The sequence below is a fragment of the Marmota monax genome, unplaced genomic scaffold (assembly GCF_021218885.2).
Source record: "Marmota monax isolate L192 unplaced genomic scaffold, Marmota_monax_Labrador192_F-V1.1 WCK01_AAM20220418_F8-fsc00005, whole genome shotgun sequence".
In the NCBI taxonomy this organism is placed as follows: Eukaryota; Metazoa; Chordata; class Mammalia; order Rodentia; family Sciuridae; genus Marmota; species Marmota monax.
Genome location: NW_026692254.1, coordinates 14,470,545 through 14,495,583, shown reverse-complemented (window position 1 = coordinate 14,495,583; position 25,039 = coordinate 14,470,545). Strand labels below are relative to the sequence as shown.

Here is a 25,039-nt window from a genome sequence, read left to right as displayed (position 1 = left end):
ATGCATTCCATTGTCATGTATTTAAAAAATAAAATCAATTAAAAAAAGAAAAAAACTAAAATGCCTGTTTGACTATAAAAAAATAAATTAAATAAAATACTGGGAAAAAGAGGAGACACTTAAAATCCTACTGTGAAGGGCTGGAGATATAGCTCAGTTGGCAGAGTGCTTAATTTGCATGCACAAGGCCCTAGGTTCAATCCCCAGCACTACCCCCCCTCAAAAAAAATCCTACTCTTATATTTGTAAAATAATTCATTCAGATGCAAAACTAATTATACTCCCTGTAAAGTATACAATATATGCATATTTATAAATATGTCAGAGTAATAACTATACTTCTGAGCATCTTATTTTCCTGAAATAGCTAACATTACTGATAAATAAAATCAAGTTATTCTATTTATCAATCAGGATCAACCCAAGAAAGAGATAATAAAATTTATAAGCTACGAGAACAAAAAAAATTCATGGAAGTGAGATAGGAAACTTAAAGGCTAATGGCAAAGCAATAAGTCATGTGTCAACTGAGACTAAAAGTACAATTGTCATTAGCCTCTTTTTAGCTAATATGTTATGTATAAATATAAAAATAAAAGTATATATAAATAACTTGATTTTATTTATCAGTAATGTTAGCTATTTCAGGAAAATAAGATGCTCATAAGCATATGCTAACTGAACAGTGGGAATATTCCTAACCCTCATGAGTTATACTAGAAGAAATGAAGACCCCTTTCTTCTTCTTCTTCTTTCCCAGTCTCCTGATGGGCATTTTCTTATGCCCCATTTATATGAACAGGTGTCAGATGGAACTGTGCCCATGCAAAAAAGGATGTGTGTTGGGAGAGGTTATTCATTCATGGGCAGAAACAGAAAAATTCGGAGAGGATATACATATACATATATATAAACTCCATTCTTACTGCTCAGGGCTAACCACTGTTACTACCTTAGGGTACAATTAATGTTAAAATAACTAAGAAAAACCACAACAATTAGCCATGACCCTAATGTTATCAAGTGGTATTCCATATTAAGAAACATACCTAAGAAAGTACACTACAGAACAATTAGCCAACATAAGCAGTAAAGCCATAATTTAAATCCCTTGTTTTCTTTCCAAATGTCTTAGTCAAACACACAATATACTACATTAGTTGTATATGACCCTAGCAATTCACATGAACTATAGGCATAATCCTAGAATAAAAAGAAACAAAGCATGTTTAACTATTTCAGTCTTTGTTTTACTGTTTTACATAAATCACTTCCAAGTATGTTATCTATGCAAATATTCATGAGTCACAAATGTTGCTCTATTTCATGAAAGAAGGTAGCATTATCCAATTTGAGATTTTCATTCAAAATATTGAAAAAACTGACTGTAAGCTCGTTACTATGTTCCTTCTGTTGAGCTAAGGTTAAACATTGATAACTAATGACAAGGCATTCCTATGTCCCTCAAATATAAGTCTAATCACAAATGCATACCCAAACTCAAGAATTATGGCAGGGAAACCCACAACATGTGGCTTTAATAAGGGTAGACACCCCAAGAGAAACTTTCTCATCTGAATTGCTATGTTACTTTATACCGTATTTCAAGAGTACTCCCAAGTGGTTATATCTATTGTATAGCCAGAATGATTTTCCAGGAAGAATTTAGGTTAAGTATCTAAGGATACCTCAAATTACGGCATTGATATGTTAAATTATAAATGAATATAATAGTAAATTGTAATATAGCACACATAAAACCAAAATTACAAATAGAATATACTGATTACCAATTTCTAACAACCAAGGACTCTAGCCAATGGAAAATGTTTGTTGAAAGTCTAATTTGATATCAAATAAGGAGCTTTTTAACTTAAAAGCCAATTACACTGCATTGTGCAATTATATTTCTTAACCTTCTGAACCTGGTCCATTGCCTTGAATTCCAAAAGTGAACTTACACTTGTAACTTGAGAAAGAAAAATCCAGTCTACAAGAGAACAGGCTACTTGGGATTCACCATAGGACACAGAGTGTGACCTCATGAGATCTGTCCTCCTTTTTCTGTGTTGACAAACTGTGGCCTGACTCCAGCTGTCTGACCTTCTGTCAAGTTAGAGGTATGACCATATACACAAGTCCTTTCCTGCGGAGTGTGAGTGGAAGTGATATGTCCCCCATCGTCTCTCTAGGGCTATAACCTCAGCATAGTAATCATGTGATCCATCTTCATCAAGGACAATGCTACAGAAGATGGCAGTGAAGCAAAATGGAAGAACCTGGATCTCTCAACGACTGTGAAGTCCACATCATCCTGGAACAGCTACCCTGTTACAGGCTAGAGAAATTAACATCTATCTCCACTGTATTTCTCAAGTGTCTGCTGTAGGTAGCTGTTTCGCCCTTTCCTAAGTCATGCAAGTTATAAATTTGCTATTGAATTTAAAACAGAGGCCTAAGAACAATCTACAGCTTAAATATCACCCAAGAATGACATTTCACAAAAAAACTGCAATAGTTACTTCTACTTTCTGAGCAGCATTTTACATAATATTTCATGTAATTATGTCCTATCCCTGGTTATTATAGGTATTGTTCCCACTTTACAGAGGAGAAAATGAGCTCTAAGAAAGTGGTTTCCTTGATAAAGAAACAGCCAGGGGTTACAGATTCAAGATCAAAAATATTATGCCCAGCTAGAGCAGGGGTTGGCACTCGATGCCCACAGCTCACTTAAATCAGTTACTGTCGAAAGCTGCTTTTGCACTAAAGGCTGAGCTGAATGGCTAGGACTGAAACCATAGACTGTAAAAATATTTACCATTTGGCCCTTTACAGAAAAAGCCTACTGATTCCTGATCTAGAGCCTTTGGACATGAGCAGACTTGGCTGAACTGAACCACATTCCAAAATGTAGTTCCCCCCGCCCCGCCAAGCAATCCACATTCCCATCCAGAGCTCAGCTTCTCCTTGCTCTTCAGCTCCCTGATGCCAAGCCACCGTGCTTGAGTGGTCGTGACTCCCTGACACCAAAACACTTGTGGCATCTGTCAGTGCTATGCCTCTGGCTTCCTACTTTTCCAATTCTAATAGAATATCTTACTTTAAAAAAGTAATTTCAGATTTTAAAAAGTTCTAGAGATTAGTCTCACAACAATGTAATGCACTTAATACTACTAAACTGTGCACTTAAAAGTGGTTAAGAGTGGGGCGCATGAATGTAATCCCAACAACTTGGGAGACTAAGGCAGGAGGATTGCAAATTTGAGGCCATTCACAGCATATTAATAAGACCCCAAGCAACTCAGCAAGATCCTGTCTCAAAATTAAAAGGAAGGGCTGGGGGGGGCTGTAGCTCAGTGGTAAAGCACCCCTGGGCTCAATCCTGTACCACAAAACAAATAAACAAAATAAGTGGTTAAGATGGCAAATATTGCGTTACATGTATGTTACAGTTTGGATATGAAGTGTTTCCCCAAAAGCTCCTATATTAATGCAGGAGGTGAAATGATTAGATTATGACAGGTGTGATCTGATCACTGGATTAATCAATTCGGTGGACTAATAATTTGGATGGGCTAACTGGATAGCAACTGTAGGCAAGCAGGATGTGGCTGGAGGAAGTGGAACACTGGAGGTGTGTCTTGAGATTTGAATTTTGTTCCTGGTTCTTCACACTCTGCTTCTTGGCTGTCACATTTGAGCAGCTCTCCACCACACCTTTCTGCTATGGTGTTCTGCTTTAATTTGGAGTTGGCTGACCATGAACTGAACCTCTGAAACTGTGAGCCAAATAACTTTTCCTCCTCTAAGTTATTGAGGGATATTCTAGTCACAGCAATGAAAAGCTGATAAATATATAGTGTATGTACATGTATATATACTTGAGTGGGGAGGGTACTGGGAACTGAACCCTTGAGAGGCTAGGCAAGCACTGAGCTATATTTCCCCAGGTCTTTTATTTGAGATAGGGTCTTGCTAAGTTGCCCAGGCTGGCCTCAAACTTGTGATCCTCCTGCCTCAGTTTCCCAAATAGCTAGAATTACAGGTGTACACTACTATACCAAGCTACTGTGTATATTTTACCACAATTAAAAATAAAATTTTTAAAAGGTCATTTAAAATTAAAGTTTTATGTTAGTCCTCTAAAAATTAAGTACATTTTATTCAAATTAAATGAAAACACTGGAAGTAACACTAGAAACAGAAAAAATGATGCATGAAGTTCTGCGTGGACTTACTTTGTGGTATACATTCATCCTACTTTGGTCTTGTGCATAAAAGGCAGTTTGGAGAAACTAAAAACAGACATCACTCCCTAAAATAGAACCCTCGAAGACCACAAACAGCCCCAGTTCATTTCATCCCTGTGTCTAACCAGCATTACAGCTGTACCAGAATATATGAGAGTAACAAAGCTCTAGAAGCGTCATTCTATATAAGGTACAAGAAATAGAAAATCCTTTCATACAATTCAATTTGCACAACAGATATTTTGTGAATACCCACCAGTTAAATAAAGTTAGGTGATACCCTATGATAGCATAAAATAAGTATACATTTTTAAAATTCCATATACTCATGATCACTGAGGCACAAGACGACAATGTAGGCTGAATAAGACAAAAGTCACTATATGTAGTCATTTCATGAATCAGTTTACTTCTAGAAATCATTTTAAAAATTTTTGGTCTTATGAGTATCAAAGTAGAATGTAAGAGAAGTTTTTATACAAAAACACTAGCTATAAACAAAGTCACTTGGGTGTGTGGTCCCATCAGACATAATATGACTGTAAATACAATGCAGAGCCTAAACAGCTGGCACCTGCTTTGCTTCTCATAGGCTGTGTGTCCCTAAGCAAGTCTCTTGACCAAGCTTGTCTCAATTCAGGCTAAGCAAAGATTACAATTTAGGGTGAATTATTAATATGAGTAAGATTAAGAGGACTGTTTCAAGATAGCTCAAAGGCTGTTCTGAAGTAGGATGTTCTTTGATAAGAACACCTGGCTGCCCCACCCCATTCTAGCTAGGTCTGACGCTATGGTAGCACTGTGGCTGGGCCAGCAGGTTCTCCCCAGCTGTACATGCCACATCAGCCTCCCTGTGTAAATCCTTTCTCCAAGACTCAGTCTTTCCCTGTCTCAGCAGGGTCTGGGCATCTTCTGTCATACAATACCCTATACTCCCTGCCTTTCCAGGGTGTGCCAATAGGGATATAAAGAGGAAGAAGGGGATGAAGGAGATGAAGAAAGATCAAATTTCTGTAACTGTTCTTACAGATTCTCTACAACAGTCACATAGCAGCAGCATCTGGGATGCTCACACAAGTTCCCAGCAAAAATACTATATTCTTTATATAACAAGGCCTGTATTTGAAGAAAGGATCATCTATTCCTACTGTTCCCCAACCTTCCATGAATATCAACATGAAGGTGCTATGGCAGGAGGTACCATCTCAAATCCTATGGACCAAGGTGGAGGTCAAAAGAGTAGAATAGAAAGGATACATAAGCCAGGTGCAGTGGGACACACCTATAGCCCCAGCTACTCAGGAGGCTGAGGCAGGATGACTACTTGAGCCCAGAAGTTCGGGACCAGCCCAGACAACATAGCAAGACCCACCAAAAAAAAAAAAAAAAGGAGGGGGGAGGGGGAAGGGAGAGAGAGAGACAGAGACAGATACAGACATTAAGAACAGGAAGCAAGTTGGTAGGCAGCAGCCCTGGTCTAACTCCTTTGTGTCTTTTTGCAGCTAATCTGACTCACTTGTTGGATGGACAAGTGGGGGGCTCTCTTCCTGTAGGCTTCTGGGCAGGTGAAGAAGGTAGACAGGAATGCACTAAGTTAGAAGAACTAAATTTTAGCAAGGGCTGCAGCTGTGAGTCACTGGATGGATAGATGACGAGAGGTTAGGAAAACCAGCAGCAGGGAAGAAATGCAGACAGGCGTTCCCTGGCAGCTTTGGTGGCCCTAGCTGGCAAGGGCTTTCCCTCTCTTTTTATTCCAGCTGATGTATTCTTAGAGAAGCCAGGCCAATCAGATGGAAAATAAGAGAAGTAAGACTATCACCTGCCGCCTTTCCTGAACTATGCCCAAGAGAGACTGGGAGTCTGCCTCTATGCCCTCCCAGTGGGGGACCAGAAGGAGTCAGAGAAATGTCAAGCCAGCAGCAAGCCAGCTAGAGAAGGGCCTGTGACACACAGCTGAGGAGGAAAACCCTCAGGCCTCTGGATACACTTCAGCTTTCAACCTGAGCTCACATAATGAGCAGAGAGTGCAAGCTGTGAGCTTCAGCAACTTTAGAGGTGGCTGATGCTGTACCAGAACCCTACCCACTGCTCCAAGGAGGGAGGAAGCAGCAGGATGTGAGAGTCAGAATGAGGCTGATGCAGAGACTGAGGGCATCTCTGATCAATGATGGTACACGCTGGTGTGAATGGGAAATGGTTCCAACTTAGATTTGTTGTGTGTGTGTGTTTTACCTTAAGGAGGTTCATTTAGGCCAGGTGTGGTGATGCACATAAGGGCTAGGAGGCTGAGGCAGGAGGATTACAAGTTCAAAGCCAGCCTCAGCAAAAGCAAGGTGCTAAGCAACTCAGTGAGATCCTGTCTCTAAATAAAATACAAAAAAGAGTTGGGGATGTAACTCAATGGTTAAATCCCCCTGGGTTCAATCCCCAGTACCAAAAAAATTAAAAAAAGGTTCATTTATAAATAGTAGTTTGTTATGTTTAGGGATTTGGGAGGAGTAGTTAAGACTACAGGATAAAGACTATAAATTGAGGATGAATAATTTAATAGGTTGAAAAAAAGTAGTGGTGAGGCAAATTGTTGCATTTTAGACAGCTTTTTTTTTTTTTTTTTTTAATTATCAAAAACCAAAAACCAATTTGGGGGAAAATGTCATGGTATCTGGGCTTTATATGAATGTAGACTTTGATTTCCTATATATCCTTAAATTAAATTCTAAACTAATACATAAATATATTTATGGAGTATCATGTGATTTTTTTTAAAACAAGTACGCACTGTATGTTTAAATCAGATTAAATGTATCTATCTCCTCAAATATTTTGCTTCTTCATGGTAAATACATTCGAAGTCCTTTCTTCTAGCTTTGAGATTCTGTACGTGTAAAAATTCATTATCACTACTATAGAAGGTCACTTATTTCTTGAATAAAATTACCAGGACTGCATTAGTCCTTTTTTTGGGGGGGAAGGGGGTGTAATATAACAAATACTCAATCCTGGGTACTTATAAAGTTTATTTAGCTCACAAGTTTGGAGTTTAAAAGACCAAACATCATAGCACTGGCTCTACCAAGGGCCCATTATTGCATACCTCATGGCAGGTGACAACACATGGAAGGAGCGCATTCAAGAGTGGGAACAAAATCACACTGTGAGACAGGAAGCCAGGGAAGAGGAAGAGCCCCATCTTGCAGCCTCCCAATAGGCCCCATCATCTCTCAATGCTACCACACTGGGGACAAAAAGCTTACAATGTATGACACACTTAAACCATATTCAAACCACAGCAAGTACTTGTTAGCATATAAAAATTAAGAATATGTGACAATTGGATTCAGTAACAGCATTTTTAAGTAAACAAAACAAGATGACTACAGATCAATCTTATTAATGATTGTTAACCCCTAAAACCACGTTTGTTTTGGTACCAGGGATTGAACACAAGGGTATTTAACCAATCTTTAAAGTAGAATGTGCTGGGTTCCAGATGCCAAAAGGCCCCAAAATAAGAGGAAAGTGAGCACAGAATATATAACAGCTGAATACGCATCCAGGACACACTCAGCAGACTCCGTCCCCAATCTCAACAGCCACGTACCTTTTCCCTTTGGGCCATCCAGTCCAAAAGTTGAGAAGACACATTGACTGTATGGATGACAGAGGACAAGAGAGACACTATTCAACTTCAATATAATGGCTTCTCAGGTCACTTCTAAAGAAAGCAATTACCAAAAGCCCAAGTATAAAGCTGCTCAATATAAAAACTGCCATCTAGTAGAGTTGTAAATACACAGCATTTGACTACCACAGTAATTAATTCAAGTAAAAACCACCAATGGATGCTAAAATTAGTGGATGATGGTTAGAGGAGAAATCAGATATCTCAAGGTCTCAAAGAATTGGTCTTTAAGATGTTTATTAATTACAAAGGTAAAAAAAACAGTTGTCTTAAGACAACCTGGCAAGTGATCAGGATTAACACTACCCATACAGACATCACAGAAACCATTCACTCCTGATGTGATGTACTGAGAAGGACATAATGTCACTTGGCCTGAGGGAAACTGAGACAGAGATAAATCTAAACTGAGGGACACTCTGCCAAATAACTCAAGGTCACAGACAGCAAAAACAAGGACAGGGTTTAAAATACTTAAGAGACACACCAAGGCTGCATGGGATACTAAACTGCACCTGGAAAACTTGGAGGTTTTTTTTATTTTTATTTTTTTTACTATGAAAGACATAATTAAGATAATTGATGAAGTATGACTAATATCTGTTATAATTATATTAATGTTTACTTCCTGATTTTGATTACTGCACTGTTTATATAAGTGAAGGTCTTCATTCTTATGAAAACATACTGAAGCTGGGCACACTGGTGCACATCTGTAATTCCAGCAGCTCAGGAGGCAGAGGCAGGAGTATTACAAATTCAAAGATAGTCTCTGTAACTGAGTGAAACCCTGTCTCTAAATAAATAAAAGGCTGGGATATAGCTCAGTGTCTAAGCACTCCTGGGTTCAATTCCTGGTATCAAAAAAAAAAAAAAAGGAGGAAGCAAGCAAGCACACTAAACACATGATTAAGTATTCAAGGGCAAAAACAAGCATTATACCTAAAACTTACACTCACACAGTTCAGGAAAAAATAACATACAGAGAAAAGGATAAACCCAATGTGGTGTCGACAATCAAGACATCTGGATGAAGAATTTAGGGGAATCATTTTCTGTTATTTAAAATTTTGAAATAATTTTACTTAATTATCAAAAGAGAGGCTAGTTAAAAATGGTCATCTGGAGAAGTTACAAATACTGTCATTAGGAAAACATCACAATATATGAAGTTTTTTTTTGTAATATTACATATTCCATCCACCAACAAATCATGAAATTATAGTAAGAGACTTCTTAAAAGCTCTTAGACTATTCAGAGATTTTCAGAAATACAAAAAGGTTGTTTTTTTTAAATCTTTAATCTGTTTTATTAAAGCTTCAATATTTTGTCTTTTGGATTTTTCTTTCTCTCTTTTTTTTTTTAAACATAATCATCATGGTAATACCTCATTATATGCTTTGAGGTTTCCTGGACAAAAGCCTGTTACTATTTCTGACCCTAATTCATCCTTTTTGCTCGATGTGCTGTGGGCATAACATCAATTTATTATAACCAATAATTTACAGTGCCTCCTAGTTGCTAAATCACCACTATATGCATAGATGATTCAGAGGGAAAAAAACAAACTAGTATATATACTAAAACCAACCTACTCAACAGTTATTTAAGAAAAAACCTGGTCCTTAATTTCCCCTCTAATATAAACACGATACCTATTAATCTGCATAGATTATACAAAGCTTCCCAAACAAGGAGAAAAAAAATACACAGCTCTAATAAACTTATATAGCTACTTGTTGAAAGAGTCATACTCAAAATTGAAGGGTCCTGTGATTAAAAAAAAAAAACAACTATAAGAGTCTAACATTTTTGCCCATGACTATTATCATTAGCATTCTAACATTTAAACATGCAAATATGACACTTGTTCTGCTCTAGGTGAAAATTTTAATTTTGAAAATAGTTTAATAATTTGTTCTACCTCCCATGCTCTTAATATGGCATTATTTTCTATTTCAAATATTGATAGCTAGTAAAATGCTCCATGCTTAAAATAATAATAGGTTATTTTTAATGTATATCACATAATATTTGCACTCCTAAATGAGAAGTTTCATTTCAATCACAAACCCACATCTGTCCCCTTTCTCTCTCCCTGAGGCAGCCTCAGAGCCAAGAGGGATGATTTAAGAAATGGGATAGAGGTCACACAGACAAGATGTGAGATTAGACAGACAAGAAATGGAGAACATGTCTCCAATCAGCAGGAGAACCAATTTCCAGGTTTGTTTCTCAAGAGGCACTGATCCATTCAAGGAAGCAGCTCAGCTGCTGAGACCCAAGGTAGAGGACAGGATGCCTCACAATTTTGTAGGAGCACTTCCTCCTCAGCTGGTATAGCAGCCAGCAGGACTGCTGGAGATGGTCTGCTACACGAGATGGTCACAACAAGGTTGTTTCCTGTGCAAATGCTCTGGAAAGAAGCATTATGTAAGATGACAGCATACAAATAACACTTCAGAAAATAAATGAACACTCATCAAATTATGCACTGAAAGAATACGGTGTTTTATGGAAAGTCAGTAAACTATGGAATCTAAGAAGCTAGAAAAGGCATCATGAATAAACTGAATAAACTGGCTCAAGAAAAGAAGCAAACCAGACTTTATCAATTTGTGAGAGAACATGTCATTTCCTCGGTTTTTTCCTCCTACACAGACAAAAAAATCCCTGATAGCAGAGGAGAGTGAATATTCCCATGGCTTAGGTCATAGTCTAAAGCAGTCCTCCAATAAATATTAAGGTTATTGTTTTCAATCTTAAAAATTCACACAAATCTGCATAATATTCTATGATATCCATGTTTATTTCATTATAAACATTACTCTGTCTCCCCCAAACATCAGGTAAAATTAACATTCTAAGAACTTGGGCCATGTTTATCTGCTAGCTACTTGACTCTATACTGGCATAGCTGCATACTCTCTGGAGAAACCTGGTTCCAAATTAAAATTTTATTTAAGAGAAACCAAAGTAAACCACACCACACCACACCAAACCAAGGAAACAAATAATATTTGAAGGGGAAAATATTAACAAAATATCTGAAACAACTTTTTTTTTTTTGGTAGTGCTGGGGATTGAACCCATGGCCTTGTGCATGCAAAGCAAGCACTCCACCAACTGAGCTATATCTCCAACCCTGAAACAAATCTTATGTAACATATTTCTCAGAAAAAGTCCACTCCTGATAAATGTATTTTATATTAACACAGCATATACAATCAAAAATAAAAAGAAATCACTACCTAAAATGGGAATAAAAGGCTTGTCTTCTATACTACATTTCTGGAAATTAAAAAAAAAAATCTTTGGCTGAAAGAACACGAAAGAGTCACATCCATACAAACCTTCAGAATGGTAAGAATTAGTATCATCAAATGCTCCTCAACTTAGCCTAACAATAGTAGTATTTTAAAAATCACTCATTTGAATTTTCAGAATACAGCTCATGATATCAACCGGCTAGCTACAATAATACAGCACTTCACAAAGTATATTTTCCTTAAAAACCTAGTAACCTTTATCACGTTCTCCATACGTGTTAATACCCATTGAACAAAATAGGAATGCAAGAGTCTATATTCATACAAACACATACATGAATAAATAAATGGGAAGAGGAATAAACTTTACTTACAGCTAATAACAGTAGAAGCAATGGCAGGATTATAAAATCACCAGTTGGCAAACATCACAATATTAATTTATTCAGTCAAGAAACATCAATGGATGCTAAAATATAGGTGTGAGTTTGAAGAACAGGGTATTTATATAGCCTTAAAGCAGCTCTCCACAAGTGCGCTTACTAATTATAAGAAAGAAAGTAACTTTGCAATGGAAAAGCCTGGCAGAGACCACCAATAGTGAAACAAAGAAAAATCATGAACTGCTAAGATTCAAGGAGAAGACAGTGTCACTTCTGTAATATTTCTGCCTAAAATGCATACTATATATATCAATTCAGAAGAAAACAATTTTAAAAATCCAAACTAATTAACATTCCACTGGTCTGTAGTCTTCAAAACTGTCAATATCATAAAACTCAAGTCTGAGGACATATTTCATATTGAAAGTGAATAAAAAAAATAAACACAGCATTTAAAAATCCATTCATTTTAATAACATTTCAACTTATATACAGATTTGTAGAAAAATAATAAAGAGATATCTCCCTGTATTCCACAAGACTTTCTCTATTTTAAATAAAAAGAATTGAGTTTAGACTGAAATTATACACATTCAGTGCTTCATTGGGGGAGGGGGAGACTGTTAAACAAAAATAACAAACACAAGGTCAGTAGCTAAGCAACAATAAGACATGTTTGCATGAAGTAAACAAAGAAGAAAAAGCAGTAAAAATGAATCTTTCTATACTTAAACTTTATTTAATTTCCAGCATAGGTTATAATCAAATCAGTAATTGCTCCAATTGCTTAGTATTATCTCAGAACACACACTAGGGGCTCTCTTCGGTTTATTAGTAGGAGAGGACTGATACGGGTATAACATTATCAGTGTAAAAACAAATCTACTGGCATGTAATTCTTCTGCTCTGAAGGACAACTTAAACAGCAATTTCAACAAAGTATAAAAGTGCCTTAAACTTTGCAATGAAAACCCTTTAAGGTTAATCTTACAAGTTAGTACTCTCAAAATACTCTCAAAGTACTTGTCTTTATCTAACACTGTTATTTCTCTTCCCACCTACAGGCTAACCCTCATAAACTTTTGAGTGCTGGGCTGGGGTTGTGACTCAGCAGTAGAGCACTTGTCTAGCATGCATGAGGCACCGGGTTTGATCCTCAGCACCATATATAAAACAAAGTTATCGTGTCCATCTACAACTAAAAAAAAAATTTATTATAATTAAATGACTGTAAAGGGCTGGGGTGTAGCCCTTAGCACATGCTAAGCATGTGTGATGCCCTGGGTCCTAATCCCCAGTCACCCTCCCCACCCCGCCCCCCCACACACACACAGAGGAGGAGGAAAATGGAGGAAGGAGAGGAAAACTGTGTCTTTAGAACACAAGTGAACCAGAAATAGACCAACTCATAAAGATGAGGCAAGTTTGAAACAGCTCAATCCCTGTTGGGCGTAAGATAACCTGTTCTTATGTTCATTGTCAAAAGCAAATTAATGTTCTCATTGGAAAACACTAATCATATCCAGGGACTTGCAATGTTTTACACACAATGTTTGCAACTGAGTCAAAAGTTACTAGTCATGGCAAACAGACTTGGAATCTCAGGTTTAAACGTGGTCATGTTTCTCCAGTATCATCTCAATGAGCAAGGAGATCGGGTCTACACGCTGAAGAAATTTGACCCTATGGGACAACAGACCTGCTCAGCCCATCCTGCCTGGTTCTCCCTGGACGACAAATACTCGAGACACTGAATCACCATCAAGAAACGTTCAAGGTGCTCATGACCCAGCAACCGTGCCCTGTTCTCTGAGGGTCCCTTAAATTTCATGTTTCATCTGTCACCTGCTCATTTCGGAGAATCCATAACCAAACGCGTCAATCTGTGAGTCATGAAGCTTTCTTACCACCCATGCCCTTTGGAATCCAGTCTCCTCTGACTGCCTTTGATCATGCTTGTATGAGGCCATCAGGTGGCATCCTCTTTAAAGGGAACACGTTTTTCATATTTTGAATTACTGCCACGTTATTAAAGATAAAATGATTTTTTAAAAAAAGTTACTAGTCATGCCAGTATTAGACCCACAAATGACTGAAAATTGGGATGGAGAGGGCAAATACAAGAAACCCATACCTACTACATATAGACTTTAATATAAAGTGATTAATATGTTCAAGAAATAGGTGACAAAGTGGGGAATTTCAGCAGAGAACATTAAGCTACTAAAAACACCAAATGTAAAACACCAAACTAAAATATTCTGCTAAAATACAAATAAAACATAATAGGTTTAATGGCAAACTGCAACTGAAAAGAATATAAATATTATCTAAAGGAAAAATACCTTATACCAATAGTAAAGTCTAGATAATAAAAGGTATATTGAATACTTGGAGGAAACATGTACCAATGGCTTTGATTTACCTTCAAATACATCAAAAAATAAGATGGCTGGACATACACATAATAAAGGAAGTATAATAAAACACAGAATCTAAGTGTGTATATACAAGCATTCACTGAACAAATATTTCAGCTTTAATGGAAATTTTGCGAAAATTTTTGAAAAAAAAAAATGAAATTGAAATAAATTTTCCTGACAAAAACAATTCATCAACATCAAGATCTGCTTCACAGAAATTTGAAAGAGTTAATTCTTCTGAAAGGAAGAAAAGAATCACAGATGGAAGAACAAAGATGCATGAAGGAATACAGAATAAGAGAAGGGTAACTATAAAGGTAAATCTAAACAGAAATTAACTGCATGAAACAGTAATAAAGATGTCTTGTAGGATAAACACACATGACAACAGCCCAAATGGTGGAAGGAGTAAAATGGAGTTGCAGAGTTCTAAAATCCTTGCATTTCCTGGAAAATGAGATTTACTGTCTTTAATAAGTCTAAACTGCATGACATGATCTGTACTAGTTAAACACTAAATAAATGGCAGAGAAGAAAAAACAAACACAAAAAAAGTAATCCAAAAGAAGGGAGGGAAAGAGATTTAGAAGAGGTGGACTAATAAAACACAAGTAGTAAAAATAGTATATTTAAACACATGTGTCAGTTATTATATTAAAAGTAAACAGACTGAATACTCTAAAACTATTCCTGCCAAGTATAGTGGCGCATACCTATAATCCAAGTGGCAGAGGCTGAAGCAGGAGGATCACAATTTCAAAGACAGCTTGAGCAACTTAGTGAGGCCCTAAGTAACTTTAGCAAGACCCTGTCTGAAAATAAAAAATAAAAAGGATGGGGATGTGGCTCAGTAGAAAGTGCTTTCTTAGCATATTCAAGGCCCTGGGTTTAATCCCTAGTACTATGCAAAACAAAACAAAACCACACACACACACAAAAACTATTCCCAAACTGAAAAAAATTACAAAATGTGCTGTCAAAATACAAAATAGGTAAGCCCTAGGTTTATTAGATTTACTCCATAAGACAGCTCACATAAAAGATCTAAAATGAAATGGTATAAATGATAACAGTGCCCTAGATTAAAGTCACTCAAACTATTCCAAAATACAACAGCTTGAGAAAATATGCCTCTGACAGATCAGATCTTGAAGCAAGGCAAACTTCCATGCCAATAAATATTTACTAAGTTCCTACTGCAGTGGGCGATTTCCTATGATTTGGTGTTTTAAAAACACCAACGTGGTTAAAAAAGCAAAAATACTCAGAAGGAAGTGGCAGTATAGTTCACTCTTCATTTTCCCTCCAAAAAGAACTAGCTCTTGAGATCCTAAACACATAGTCCAGGTATGACAAGTAGGTTTCCTTTGGGCCAGTCCTGAGTGACCAGGATCCATCACCTGCAGGGTTGGAGGCAACGGGTGGGGAGGGACTGTGAAACATGCTGGGTACACACATCAGGCACGTTCGTGTGCACGCTCAGCACTCATGACTCCACCTGCCCACCTCAGCCTCATCTTACTTCTACTGAAGATGCAGCAACTCCAGGTTAATGGGCACAGCACAGAACATCTCATATCCCACTGCCCTCCCCCAGCACGCACCAAACACCTACCTACCAGGGCCTGTGCAAAATTCAAGGAACTTATTTCACTATAGATTCTATCACAAAAGTACTTATATGCCCTTTTTGCAGGAAAGCAATGACTAAAGCAAGATTTCACCCCACAAGTTTTTTGCTTCCATCTGCCATCTTAAAAGAAAATAATTTTTTTTTCAATTGGGTACATCCATATAATTTTATATATATTTTAAAATTTTATAAGCTTTGACATATGAATGATATGTAAAGACCTGAAAATACCAAGTATATTATAGCCTATAAGTCAGCAATTAAAACCTTAAAAGTTTTCTAGAGCACACTATCAATGAGTTTACAATGCCAGAAAGATCAAACTTAGTTTGAAAGGCCACAAAAAATGAAGTATACAAAATTTACTAGAAACTAAGGAAGCTCTTCATGGAGTTGCCATGGCACAGAATCTTCTATGATTTAAAATATATAAAAAAGTAAATTCTCCCAAAGTTATTTTTTATAATCAAATAATTTTCACCTGTAAACAGACTTAAGCGTATTCTTATACCAGCAATCTCATTATATGCCTCTTTGTCACTGCCATTTGACCTTGGACCTTGTTTCTTGTCCCTTGTATATGACCTTGTACATGGTCACAGCACAGGGACCTCATCCTATGTTTCCTCATTCCCTGGTATATCTGTGCTGTACAGTCTTCCTCCACAAGGCTCTGAGCAGCAGTCGCCCCATACATGGACTTGTCCCTGCCACCCTGACTTGGGTTTCCTGCAAGACCCTGTTCCTAGGCCTGTTAGTACTTCTCACTGACATGATTACATATGGTGTCTCTCTCCTGGGACAACTCCTTGGAAGTGGGATTCTTGTCTTACTCATCTTTGATCCTTCTTGACTACCTCAAATGTTTTTATTCTATATTTGTCTGTACTGTTTCTATTTTATGACAGTATAAATATATTCTCAAAAACATTCATTCTTTGCAAGAGTACATTTAATTAAACCATCAATACTTTATTTTCCTATGAAGGGAAGGGATTGGGCTATGAAGTAATAACAGTCCTTGTTGGGGCAAAATATCCAAATTAAAGCAAGGATAAAATAACATTCACAGGCTCTACTGCCTGACTGCCCTCAATTTAGTCAACTTTCACTAATTGCTTGGGCTCTTCTCAGAGGACCCCACCCTGCCACTTGAGCCTTTGAACCTCTTTCTCAACCTTCAAGCACCAATTCAGACCTCGGATCCTCACCCTCCAGCCCAGGGGGGTAGTGCTCATATTGTCACAGATTGTGTACTTGTTTTCATGTGAGCACCACAGTTGTAACTAATGAAATAATCACCTTGCACAAGGACAAAATTCCACAAGGGCAGAGACCTGTGTATTATCCCGAGTCCCCCAGTGAAGTACAGTGTAGGTACATAATTATTTGCTGGATGTTGATTTTGAAAAGCACCTAATGGCTTACAGAAATATATATATAAAGATTCACAAATATATATTTTATGTGTATATGTAATATACACACAAATACATACATGTTCTGTCTTTCTTAAATTCAACAATGGCAAGGATAGGTATGTTTACTCATCTTAGTGCTCTTGCCACACAGCACCATTATTACACAGTAGGCACTTAATAAAATTTACCTGTTGAAAACTCAAAGTGGATCAAGGACCTAGGCATTAGACCACAGACACTGTGCCTACTAGAAGAAGAATTAGGCCCAAATCTTCATCATGTTGGCTTAGGAAACAAATTCCTCAACAAGACTCCTAAAAGGCAAGAAGTAAAATCAAGAATCAATAAACAAGATGGCTTCAAACTAAAAAGCTTCTTCATAGCAAAGGAAACAATCCAGAACATGAAGAGAGAGCCTATAGAATGGGAGAAAATCTTTGCCACCTGCACCTCAGATAGGGCATTAATTTCCAACATATATAGAGCTCAAAAAACTTAACACCAAAAAACAAATAACCCAGTCAACAAATGAACAATGAAACTGAACAGACACTTCACAGAAGAAGAAACATGAATGGTCAACAAATATATGAAAAAAGGTTCAACATCACTATCAATTACAGAAATGCAAATTAAAACTAAGATTTCATCTCACTCCAGTCAGAATGGCAGCTATTATGAAGACAAACAACAAGTGTTGGCGAGGATGTAGGGAAAAAGGTACACTCATACATTGTTGGTGGCACTGCAAACTGGTGCAGCCAATATGGAAAGCAGTATGGAGACGCCTCAAAAAACTAGGAATGGAACCAGCATTTGACCTAGTTATACCACTCTTCGGCATATACCCAAAGGACTTAAAATCAGCAGCTACAGTGACACAACCACATCAATGTGTATAGCAGCTCAATTTATAATAGCTAAGTTATGGAACCAACCTAGGTGTCCTTCAACAAGTGAATGGATAAAGAAAATGTGGTATATATACATAATGGAATACTACTCAGCCATAAAGAAGAAAGAAATCATGGCATTTGCTGGTAAATGGATGGAGCTGGAGAATATCATGCTAAGTGAAATAAGCCAATCCCAAAGAACCAAAGGCCAAATGTTCTCTCTGATATGCAGATGCTTACAAGAGGTGGTGGTGGGGAGGTTCTCCAGACTGGACAAGGGGAAGTGGGGGAAAGGAAATGGGAAAGAAAGTAGAATGAATCAGACCTAACTATATGAATATACGACCAGTATAACTTCACGTCATATACAACTACAAAAGTGGGAAGTTACACTCCATGTATGTATGTCAATATATACTCTACTGCCATACATAACTAAAAAGAACAAATAAAATTTTTTTAAAATTTATCTATTTAACAACAAATGAGTGAACGATTCATGTACATCTCTTCAAAATCCTTTTGGGTTGTTAATAATCATCTAGGTATTAAATATGGAATGCAATAATCTATTAGCTGTTTAGACTTGTCTTTAAAATATTTGCCATTAAGGATAAGCACTCTGTATTAATATTCTAATGCCTAAGGCACATGAAAAACCATAAAAATAGAAAATTCAAACCAACCCCAAAGATCAATCCAACAATTTTCCATATCCTCATAGAGTTAGGCAAAAAAAAATGGAAAGAGCCACTTGCCTGAATTATAAACAGAAATACAGAATCAAACAAAAGCCCCTTAGGCTGGGTTTTTTATGGGGCTCTAAAATCTCTTCCTAAAACAAAAAGTGCTGCTATGTAACTATTAAGATAGCTCTGCAATCTGTATATGGGGTAAAAATGGGAGCTCATAACCCACTTGAATCAAAGTGTGAAATATGATATATCAAGAACTATGTAATGTTTTGAACAGCCAACAATAAAAAATTAAAAAAAAAAAAAAAGATAGCTCAAATCCAAAACACTGACAAAGTCCCCTTCTGGAGAGTATGAAGACCAGCTGGAACTCTCATTCACTGCTACTAGGAATGCGCAACAGTACTGTCACAGTGGGAGACAGTGTGGTATCTCCAAGCTAAACAGCATCTTAGCTAAACTCCACAATTACATTCATGTATTTACCCAGTGATTTAAAAACATATCCACACAAAAACATGCATATAAATGTTTTTAAGAGCTTTATTCTAACTACCAAAACCTGGAAACAACCAAGATATCCTTCAACAGCTGAATACACAAACTATGGTACATGTCCGTAACATGGAATATTATTCATCTATAAAAAAGAAATGAGATATCAAGCTACAAGAAGACATGGATGAATCTAAATGATAAGTGAAAGAAACCAGTCTGAAAAAGCTGCTTACTGTGTAGTTCTAATTATATGACATTCTAGAAAAGGCCAAACTATGGAAGAGTGGTTGCCATGGTCTTGGTAAGGGGTGGGGGGAGAGGAGCACTGAATAGTGAAGTGCAGAGACTTTCCAAACAGTGAAACTACTCTGTAGAAAAGTTAATGGAGCCAGGTATGGTGGCAAATGCTTGTAATCCCAGTGGCTTGGGAGGCTGAGGCAGGAGGATCCCAAGTTCAAAGCCAGTCAGAGAAATTTAGTGAGGCCCAGAGCAACTCAGCGAGACTCTTGTTTATAAATAAAATGTATTAAAAAAAGGACTTGCAATGTGGCACAGTGGTTAATGTGGCTCAGTGGTTAAGCACCCATGGGTTCAATCCCTAGTACAAAAAAAAAGAATAAATTTACCAGTGAATATCTGATAATGCATTTGTCAAAACCCACAGAACTTTATAGTACAAAAGCAATTTCAATGTACACAAACATAAAAAAAATTTAGGAGGTCAAGGAATCCCAGGATAGAACACAGACTGTGAAAAAACAACCTAAATGTATTATATACATATACAACACCTTCATTGAAGAGGGTAAAGGGAGAAGGTTGCTAAGTAACCTGGAAAATGAGTAGAGATTTCAAGATTAAAGGCAAATGAAACGGCACATAAGCACTGTAGTCTGGCTGAAGTTATTTCCCATAAGAATACATGATAAAATTCCAAAACCACAAAGAATGAATACTGGATTGAAGAATTAAGTAGATGGATGGCAGATGGTGAAATCCAGGCTTCTTACTGCTAGGGTGGGAAGTTGGCAATAAAGAAAAGGGAGGAAGCTAGAATGACCCACCTGGTAAAGATTAGAGTTGGAGAGCACAGTATGGATTCATCTTTTCACTAAAATAAATGCAGATGGTCATATACTATTATGGTTTGGATATAAGTTGTCCCCCAAAAGCTGCTGTGTTAATGCAGGAGGTAAAATGATTAGATTATGAGAGCTATGACCTAGATGAATCCATTTGATGGATTAATAATTTGAATAGATTTCCGGGTGGTAACTATAGGCAGGTGGGGCATGGCTAGAGGAAGCAGGTCACTGGGGGCCATGTCTTGTCTCCCTGGCTCCTCCTCCTCCTCTTTCTGCTTCCAGCCACCATGAGCTGAGTCAAAATAAACTTTCCTCCTCTAAGTTGTCCTGGTCAGGTATTAGGTCACAGCAACAAAAAGTTCCTAACAACCACATACAGAGAAATTTACAGATCTGCCTATACATAGGTTGGTATACAAATACACCCAGTACCTAGGTCCTGGTTTCTAATAGTATTCTCCAAAAAAAATGGATCCTGGGATCCTTAAAGAAACTGCTGATTCTCAGACTGGGGCAGGAAATACACAAGATGAGCCTGGGGCATCTTCTAGCATCAGAAGAAAGAAAGTGCTATAAAAGAAAGGCAGGTTCAACTGAAAGAACCCCCAAAAGCCAAAACTAGAACAATTTTATCAACAAAATAAAGTAGTATATAAGCCACAATACAAACTAAACATCCATGAATCCATATCAATAGTCATAAGTAACTAAACAAATGGGGGAGAGTAGACAAATCTCCTGTACAGAAAAATTCTAAATTATGTAGCTATTCCACCCTGAAGGAGTAGAGCAAAACTCCCCCACTCTAGTGTGGGCTATCCACAGAGACTTCCTCTCCAAGAGCACAGTATGCAGAGTGGAGAGGGTAAGAATGGCTTTCTACCAGAGAAACCTGACCAACCTGACAAAGCCAGGTGAGCAGGGACAACATCAACAGTGATGGGGCTCAGTGGTTAAGCACCTCTGGGATCAGCTCAGTTTAAAAAAAACTACTACTGAGTGCTTCTCCTGTGCCAGGTACTTAATACAACATACCTGCAAGACAGGTTTTAATCACCTTTTAGAAGAGATGCAACAAGTTTAGAGAACATGGTTCTCCTACAGGTGTGCAGCTCCATGATGGGGCCATAGAGCCCTTGACCTTACATCTTGAGTGGCCACACTCTGGGTAGCATTCTGTATTAGTTTTGAGGCTGCTATAACAAATTGCCACAGACTTGGTGGCTTAAAAAACAGATACCCTCACAATTCTGGACATTACAAGTCTGAGAGCTGGCAGAGCTGCCCCCTCTCTGAGAAAGCCTGGCTCATTCCAGTTCCTGGTGGCTGCCAGCATTCCTGGGCTCATGGCTGCATGACTCCTGTCTCTAATTTTTTCACATGGTTTTGTAGGAGGGAGGGGGACTGGAGATGGAACCCAAGGACACTCTACGACTGAGCTACATCTCAACTCCTTTTTAAAATTTTTATTTCAAGACAGGATGGATCTTGCTCCCAGGCTGGTCTCAAATTTGAGATCCTCCTGCATTAGCCTCCTGAGTAGCTGGGACTATAGGCATGCGCAGCCACCATGTACTACTTCACCAAACTTTTTGTCTTTTATCCCCCTTTTTGTCTCTCTCAACTAAAAAAAAAAAAAACTGTGATGGCATTCAGGGCCCACCAGGATAATCCAGGGTAATATCCTCACCTCAAAGATCCTCAGCTTAAATCTATATCCAAAGACCACTTTTCCCAGTAAGGCACTATTTACCCAGAACTTGATATCTCTGGGTGGCCATTATTGAATTGACTACACATGCTGTAAGTCAAAATGATATCAAATGGATTTCCCCTACAAAATTAGAACAGAGAATTAATATTTCTGAATGACAATGACAGGTTTTTTTTCTTTCTTACAGGGATTACCACCAAATACACATGAATTCAGCTGTTAATGTACAAAGCACCATCCTCAGCTACAGAGGTCATGAATGCTTTCATCAAGGTCAGAGAATTCAGAGGGCTTAAGAAAGAGTCTGACCAGCATCTTTAAAGAGACTGTACAGGAATTTTAAGACTAAGAACTTTAAGAAACTGACCCAGGAATACTGAAAACTTCCTAAGAGAAGATCAAATACCTCTTGTTTGTTCACAGGTTGCTATTCACTACTTTAAATCCATTTAAGTTACTACTTTAGCAAGATTCTAACCAACCAACCGAATGCCACAATACCTGTTATCTTGAACATTCTTGTAAATGTATGCGCACACTAAAAATATCCCAAAGAAATACAAGAACCCTAAAGATTTTCCTTTTGTCTAAAATTCTTCACAACTGAACTTTATGGATTCTTTTTAAATGAATACTGGTAATATTTACAACAGCGAAAAAAGTTTGCAATATTTCGAGTGCAATATTATAAAGAAAACATGATCATTACGGTTAAAACTGCAGGCCCGAGAGCTTCCAATCACTCCTGCAAGGTAGGCGGGCCTGTGACCCACAGGCAGAACAGGAGCAGCGGCCTGCTGAGAGGCAGAGCCGCCCCCTCCCCCTGCGCCAGCAAGGTAGACGGAATCGTGACCACCCACAGAACAGGCCCAGCGGCCTGCTGAGGGGCAGAGCCGCCCCCCACCCCCCGCGCCTGCCAGGTAGGCGGAACTGTGACCACCGACAGAAAAGGCCCAGTGGCCCGCGGAGGGGCAGAGCTGCCAACCACTCCTGCAAGGTAGGCGGGCCTGCGACCCACCGGCAGAAGAGGAGCAGCGGCCTGCTGAGAGGTAGAGCCGCCCGCTCTCCCCGCGCCTGGAAGGTAGACGGAACTGTGACCACCAACAGAACAGGCCAGACCTGCAACCGACAGACAGAACAGGCCCAGTGGCCTGAGGAACAGTAGAGCCGCCCCCCGCCCCCCCCGCGCCTGCAAGGTAGGAGGACCTGCGACCCACTGGCAGAACAGCCCCAGAGGCCTGCAGAGGGGCAGTGCCGCTGCCTGCGCCTGCAAAGTAGGCAGAACTGCGACCACCGACAGAACAAGCCTAGTGGCCCGCAGAGGGACAGAGCCGCCGCCCGCACCTGCAAGGTAGGCGGACCTGCTACCGACCGGCAGAGCAGGCCCAGCGGCCTGGCGGCGTGGTAGGCACATTGCGCCAATTTGAGGAGGGGCAGAGCCGCTGCCCGCGCCTGCAAGGGAGACTTTGCAACTATACAAGACCAATATAAATATATAGGGGGAAAATTCAATAGCACAACAGTTTCACCAAGTAGAAAGGAACGCGAGCAGTATGAAGAGACAAGGAAAGAAAGGACCACAAGCAATGCAGGTCAACTCAACGTTAGAAGAGGTAATAGCTGCAGCAGATGGAATGTCAGATAAAGAATTCAGGATATACATGCTTCAGATGATCTGGAGTCTCAAGGAAGACATCAGACAGCAAAATCAGACAATGAAAGATCACTTCAACAATGAATTACATAAACAAATCCAAGAAGCAAAAGATCAACTATACAGAGAGATAGAGGTTATAAAAAACAAACAAACAGAAATCCTAGAAATGCAGGAAGCAATAAACCAACTTAAAAACTCAATTGAGAATACTACCAGCAGAGTAGAACACTTAGAAGATAGAACATCAGACAATGAAGATAAAGTATTTCAACTTGAAAAGAACATAGACAGCTCAGCAAGACTGTTAAGAAACCATGAGCAGAACATCCAAGAAATATGGGATAACATCAAGAGACCAAATTTAAGAGTCATTGGGATACAGGAAGGGACAGAGTTTCAAACCAAAGGAATGAGCAATCTATTCAATGAAATAATATGAGAAAACTTCCCAGACTTGAAGAATGAGACAGAATCCCAAATCCTAGAAGCCTACAGGACGCCGAATGTGCAAAATCATAAGAGACCCACACCTAGACACATTATAATGAAGATGCCCAACATACAGAATAAGGAGAGAATTTTAAAAGCTACAAGAGAAAGGAAGCAGATCACATTTAGGGGTAAGCCAATCAGGATAACAGCTGATCTTTCAACACAGACTCTGAAAGCTAGAAGATCCTGGAATAACATATTTCAAACACTGAAAGAAAATGGGTTCCAACCAAGAATTGTGTTTCCAGCGAAATTAAGCTTCAGGATGGAAGATGAAATTAAAACCTTCCACGATAAACAAAAGTTAAAAGAATTTGCAGCTAGAAAACCATCTCTTCAAAACATCCTCGGCAAAACATTACAGGAAGAGGAAATGGAAAATAACAATGAAAACCAACAGTGGGAGGTAGGACAGTAAAGGGGGAAAAAATAATCAAAGAGGAAAACAAACCATGTTTAGTAACAGAAATAAACAAATATGGCTGGAAGAACAACCCATATCTCAATAATAACCCTAAATGTTAATGGCTTAAACTCACCAATTAAGAGACACAGGCTAGTAGAATGGATCACAAAACAAGACCCAACAATATGCTGCCTACAGGAGACGCATTTGATAGGAAAAGACATACATAGGCTGAAGGTGAAAGGTTGGGAAAAATCATATCACTCATATGGACTTCGGAAACAAGCAGAAGTGTCCATACTCATATCAAATAAAATAGATTTCAAGCCCAAGTTAATCAAAAGGGATAAAGAGGGACACTACATACTGCTTAAGGGAACCATACACCAACAAGACATAACAATCATAAATATATATGCCCCAAACAATGGTGCAGCTATATTGATCAAACAAACTCTTCTCAAGTTCAAGAGTCTAATAGACCACCATACAATAATCATGGGAGACTTCAACACACCTCTCTCGCCACTG

At 38.4% G+C, this 25,039-nt stretch overlaps 1 protein-coding gene and 1 pseudogene across 1 annotated transcript in view; one reads left to right on the top strand and one right to left on the bottom strand.

Moving 5' to 3' along the window:
• The window catches only part of Chsy1 (chondroitin sulfate synthase 1), an 84,419-nt gene that overhangs the window by 20,449 nt on the left and 38,931 nt on the right, over nucleotides 1-25,039 (bottom strand). The gene's annotated exons all lie outside the window — the stretch shown is intronic.
• LOC124087200 (H/ACA ribonucleoprotein complex subunit 3-like) lies at nucleotides 13,185-13,401 on the top strand (annotated as a pseudogene).